This window comes from Carlito syrichta, unplaced genomic scaffold (assembly GCF_000164805.1).
Source record: "Carlito syrichta isolate Samal-C Ts95f unplaced genomic scaffold, Tarsius_syrichta-2.0.1 Scaffold316420, whole genome shotgun sequence".
Classification (NCBI taxonomy): domain Eukaryota; kingdom Metazoa; phylum Chordata; class Mammalia; order Primates; family Tarsiidae; genus Carlito; species Carlito syrichta.
This window is the reverse complement of record NW_007260516.1, coordinates 1,291,393-1,297,518: the sequence shown is the minus strand read 5'-3', so window position 1 is coordinate 1,297,518 and position 6,126 is coordinate 1,291,393. Positions and strand designations below refer to the sequence as shown.

The window sequence follows — 6,126 nt, the reverse complement described above, 5'->3', positions numbered from 1 at the left end:
TCAGTCCATCTGAACTGCATCCAGTTCATCCAGGAACCGCCGACACTTCCCCATCAGGACTTTGATGGCTTCACTCACCAGCACGTCTTGTGGCAACACCCCTGTTGACTCCACCGAGAATATATCATGATCTCGAACCCACGCAAGTCATACAACCTTCTTTGGCTTTTCATTCCGGAAGATTTCCCCGCTGAATGTATCCAGCCGGGGGTTGGCAACTCTGGCAACCTTTTTGCCTGGGTCTTCCTGCACCTCAATAACTCCAGGCGAGAAGCACCGCCTCAACTCCTCAGCTGCCTCCCCTTCCACGGGCTCAAGCAGGGTGATGTCTGGTAAGAGCCTGCAACTAGCTGTCACCACTGGTGGAACACTTAGCATGATCTTTGCCCATGCCCTTGGCACAACGCATGAGCAAGTCAGTCTCCTGGCCAGGTCGCAGCTGGGCAGTGAGGATCTATCATCGTGCACTGGTCGGATTATGCCCTCCGGGAAGAGGTCAGCCTGGTTCCCCAGGGGGACCCACGTCATATGCCTGGTGTACGCTTTGTGGTTCACATAGAGTTCATCGGGGTCAGAAGAATCTTTGGCAGCATGGGGGTCCCGAGTGCATCTGACTTGCAGACGAACCTGCAGAGTATCGATCTCTGTGTCTTCTTCATCTCCTTGGTTCTGGTATAAAGACGGGGATCCACATGAATGGGAATGAGCCCCAGGCGGTGATCAAGGATCTCATGCTGGACAATGGATGTATCGTTGTACACCAGGACCTTTCTCACTGCCATAGCTGGCACCTCAGCTAACAGAATTCGTCGGAAAACATTGGCGATGGCTGCATCAATTCCCACCCTGTCATACTCCAATGAGTTTTCATCCGTGTGGATCACATCCACACGGAAATTCTTCTGGAAAGCGGTCCTGGTCCCAGGCATCATCAAAACCGGAATAGTTGCCGGGAAAATCAGTGGTATGAACATTGCAAGTCCCGCATTTCCCTAGAACCACGCGGCTCCGCATTGCTTCAACCGCCCGAGCCGCCACCATCTTCAACCTTTCTGCAAGACTAGGCCATTGCTATTTTAAATGTCATATTTAAAAAAAAAAAAGTAACAAACCTTTGCTGGTATTAAAAATGCAATTGGTAGTTGTATGTTGATCATATATATACTCATTATTTTTCTTATTTATTCTAATCAGTAATGTAACTCATCCATCAAAAAATAAAGAGCATTTTATTATTTTCTTCCTATCTTTATGCCTTTCATTTTTTTTCTTGTCCTGTTGAATGAGCAAGGGTCTTTGGTAAATGTTGAATATTACCAAATGTGATAGTGAGCACTTAATTTTGGTCTTAATTTTAACTTCCAGTATTTCTCCATTAATAATAATCTTTATTCTAAGTATTTTTAGGTGTTATTTACCAGAGTAAAAAATTTTCTTCTATTCCTAGATTAACTTATTTTTATGCTGAATAGATATTATATTTCGTCAAATGATTTTTCTGCTTCTATTGAGTTGATATATGACTTTTCTTTAATTCAAAAAATTAATGTGGAGAATTACAGTTATAATTTTTCTAATGTTAAACCACTCTTGGCATTTCTGGAATAAACTCAGTTATATATGAAGTATGATAGTTTTTTTTAATATTCTGCTATGTTTGGTTTGATGTTTTGTTTAGGCTTTTTACATTTATGTTCATGAAGCAAGTAATAAGGTAAAAAATAACCTGCCAGGCTGTGTTTTACAATTAGCATGTATTGTTGGTTGACTACAATATTTGTGTGGTGACAGATATTTATCAACCATTCAACAGATCTTTTTGATATTGATAATGAAAGTAATAGAGGTGAAAGAGTGTCTTGCTCTATTGGAAAAATATCACTTTGAGACTATGGTTTAGAAGACAAAGGAAAGTCTTCTTTGATTATAATGTCCAGCACAGATACTATAATTACAACAAGGCCACATATTTACAGATAATATCTGTACAGCCAATAGAGAAATAGGGAGCAAAAATATTTCCAAAGCAGGATAATATTTCTAAGATTCTAAAATACCTAAAATTATTTTAGGGAATGAGATATCCTTGTTCATAGAGTAGAATTTCCTGATTTTAAATAGAATATTCTCTCTCTCCAATACATATCACTGATAGTCCCAAATGCTGCAGTGGAAATTCAAAGGGACAAGATAATTGATGGTTCCCCCAATTCAGTGTGTCATTTGTTACCACAATAATTATACCCACTGTCCTCCTCATATTCTTTACTTTTCACCTTGCCTCAAATATCAGAATTTATATTTGTTTTCATAGTGATTTTATACATGAAGTACAACAGGAATCATCTCATTTTAAGGTCTTGGTTATAGCACCTCCTCTAACAATAGTCCTCTTTCATTTAATCATCATTTTAGAACTTAATATTATTGTTCTGTCATCACTTTTTATAATTTGTCATGACATTTCTTTGTGACTTATTTTCACCTACCAAAAATGCATCAAAATCAATGATATAAAATAATAAAGCAACTTCAAATGGATAATTAAAAAATAAAAATATATATTGCAGAAAACTAAATATGCATCCACAGACTGTATGTTATTAGGGTTTGAGAACTCAGATTTTTTTTTACAAGTAACCATGACCCCAAAATTAAGAAATGGCAAGAAAAATCAAAAGAACAAATGGGCCGTGAAATTTTCTTTCTTTCAAAAGGAGAGAATTTCTCACATTATTGTCCTCCTGATATATTATTTTTATCCTTCAGCTTATATGAGAATTTTAGAAGCTAACAAGCGAATTGCTTTTGCCACGATAAAAATAGAAGGAGAGCTGAGCACAAGAATGTGTTTTTGACTGTTTCTTTGATGAAATGACCTAAACCTGGAGATATAACTGAACATGGAGCATGATGAGAGTCATTTAAATTCTAGTACTGAAACAAAGGCTAAGAAGCAAAAAGTGAAGCCTTCAACCGAGATGTAACGTGTGGGTCGATTTTGTTCATTTCTGAGGTAGCTCATATGAAAGTACACGTCACATTGCAGTGTCTGGCCTGATTGATCGCCATAGTTAATGTTATTTTCCAGAGGCTAGCACCATGTCCATCTATGTGATTCACTACATGGCAACTCCAATCCTGAATGCTAAGAATTCACATTTTTGTCCCCTATATGTTTTATTTGTCATTTGCCCAACACACTGCTATCTGACTCTTGGAGAGGACAATGACCATTATTCCAGGAAAAACATTGCAGGTAAAAAAAAAAAAAAAAAAGTGTTTGTTTTGAAATATTAAAGGCCATTTGAGGCATCCAGGATAAAACTTCCCAAATGAGCATCCACTTTTCAAAATCAACTAATGTTAAAGTAGCTTCTTTTACTTCCTTCCCCTCTAGGATAACTTTGGGGTGTCAACAAATCTTCATGGATCGCCCATGACACATAGCAAAGAAAAAGACTTTCAAAGGAATCCACACATTGAAGTTAATATTGGCCTTCTAACTCTGAAAGCAGTAATAGAATTTTAAGTGGCACTTTATGGGTTTGTTCTGTGCCCCGTGCAATTCCCCTGGATTTTAATGAAATATTAGAGCTGTTAAAGTAGTGAAAAGCATTGACCTAGAAAGAATATTGAAAAGTCCACCTTTACGTTTCTTATTGGTAATGTATCTATAGTCACCTATGTTTTTCGTTAATAGTTTAGTGACTACAAAGTTACACAGACCAAGGATAAGGTACCTAGACACATTCCTAATATCATGACCTAGGTAAGCCACTGCCCTCTAGTCAAATTTGCCATTCCTAGGCAAAAGGAAGTGTGAGGAAAACTTTGTAAATTAACTGAGATAAAATCTGAAGTTATTGAATTATCCCCAAATTTATTAAGGTTATTTTTCCCTTAATTGGACAGAATGGAGTTTCAAATAGAGATTAAATTGAGTTATAGAAAAATCAATAAAAAAAACACATTTTTTCCCCATGCATGAGTAACTGGCCAAGAACATGAATACTCACTACATTTTCTTTGGCTTGTATATTAGTTATCTATTGCTGTATAACAAATTGTCCCCCAAAAGTGACAGCTTAAAACAGTTGTGAACATTTATTTCACAGTTTCGAGGCCCAGGAATTCCAGAGTCTAAGCTGGGTGGTTCTGGGCTGAGGTCTCTCATAAGATCACTGTAAATATGACAATTGGGACAACAGTCATCTAAAGGATTAATGTGATGGAGAGTCTATTTACAAGATACAGCTTACTCAGTCATTGGCAGGTCAGTACTGGCTCAGTTCCTCACTACATGTACCTTTGCGTAAAGCTCTTGGAATGTCCTTAGGACACGGTGGCTGACTTCCTCCCAAGTGAACCATCCAAGACAGTGCAAGGTGGAAGCCATGTGTCTCTTATTATCTAGTCTCAGAAGTCACACATCAGGAATTCCGCAATACCCTATTGGTTCCAACTGATCAACCCTATATAATGGAGGAGGGGTGCGTCACTGGGGAAAAACCTTAGAGCCTACCACAATTTGCAAACTAGAACTGCTTATTGTTTAGGAGGCATTTCAGAAGTAACTGTAAACATGCAAATGATATTTCAAAGACTATATGTTCAGAGCAGCATGCCCAACCAAACAGTGTTGTGTTGGTTTTTTGTTAGCACAACATCATCTGATCAGAAATAACAGACTTTTCAATGGTATGTAGATGCTTTTTTCCACTCCAATGTTCAGTGCAAATGCCATTGTACCAGTCGTCACGTAATGCTAAAACACGGGGTTTTTTTGTTTGTTTTGTTTTTACTAAAAGTCCCACACCATTTTAGCAATGAATAACGTTCTGAAGTTATTTGATACGCACGAAGTGTTTTGTCTATATTTTGTTGTTACTGCAAATGAGACCCAATAAAATAAGAAGAATGGAAATGAATGAGAAAAAGGGAGAGATACCATAATTGCATCTGGTTGGCAATGTTATAAAATATGACCTCCCTTTCCAAAGTAAGTGGTGAAAGAAGGCAAGGAATGAGAAATAAGACACAGATGGATCTCCAACAGGCCCTTCTACCTCAATATCTTACTTTTAAAAATGAAGAAAGTAAGCATAACAAATTAAATTGATCTGTCCAAAGCTATCCAGTAAATTAGCTGGTTATATATCCAGAAGAGATTTCACAAACCTGGGCCACATTTTCCTTAATTTTGAATTTAGACAACACCAAACAACAGATCAAAAGTCTAAAGTTCAGTAAATCAGTTATTTATTATCACCTAGATAAATAACAAAAGTGATTGCTTGGTAGACTACAACTCAGTTTTTCTTTGAAACATAGATTTGGTCAAACAGCTTTGCATTGTGCAGCTACCTCAAGTACTGCAGGAATTCTTTCTTTCTAACTCAAAAATTTCAACTTGAGGTATTGTTTTAAATTAAAGAAACATTTTGGCATTCTCAAGAAGACATTGTGACAAAGCAAAATACTTCTGTTTCTTTTTCCTTTCAAAAATGCTTTTATGGAAATAAAAGAAAGTTTTTTAATGCAGGAAGCACTAATCATAGAAAATAATTTCACATGTGCCAAAAATTCTGATCAGGTGAAACTGTTATTTTGTAGTTGAATGTCTCTCTAGTTGGCGTTTTTCAACTGTGTGTTAGGAACTATTTTCCAAACGGTAGTGTGACACGTTGCCTGTTTTTAACTCTGCACTGTTTGCCTCTCTTTAGTGTACAAAACTTTCTGATTGTCGTAATTTTATTTACATGCCACATTACCATAGAAGACGGTCTTCCAAGCAAACAATTGCTGTCAAAAGGCAGAAGACGGACTGTTTCTCTTGCATTCTAGTGAATGCAAATAATTCATAATAGTCTACGGCATAGTTTAGAAATGTCGCTGCCTCATGTAGAAGCTGAACGAGCACATGCCAAAAGGCAACTATCAGATTCTAGAACCAGGTAAAGAGGTCCTTAAACTAATTGACTAAAAAAATGTAAAAATTAATGTGATCTGTAGGTGAAGAAGCACAGTAATGATACCCAGGCACCTGGAATTCTTTACACAATTGAACATTTACTGAGTACCCATCATTGACTGAGTAGCTACTATTAATCATGGGTGGTGCTG

The 6,126-nt window shown here is 37.1% G+C and overlaps 1 pseudogene; it reads right to left on the bottom strand.

The window, feature by feature from the left end:
* LOC103276913 lies at positions 1 to 1,041 on the bottom strand (annotated as a pseudogene).
* Positions 1,042 to 6,126: the final 5,085 nt, after the last annotated feature.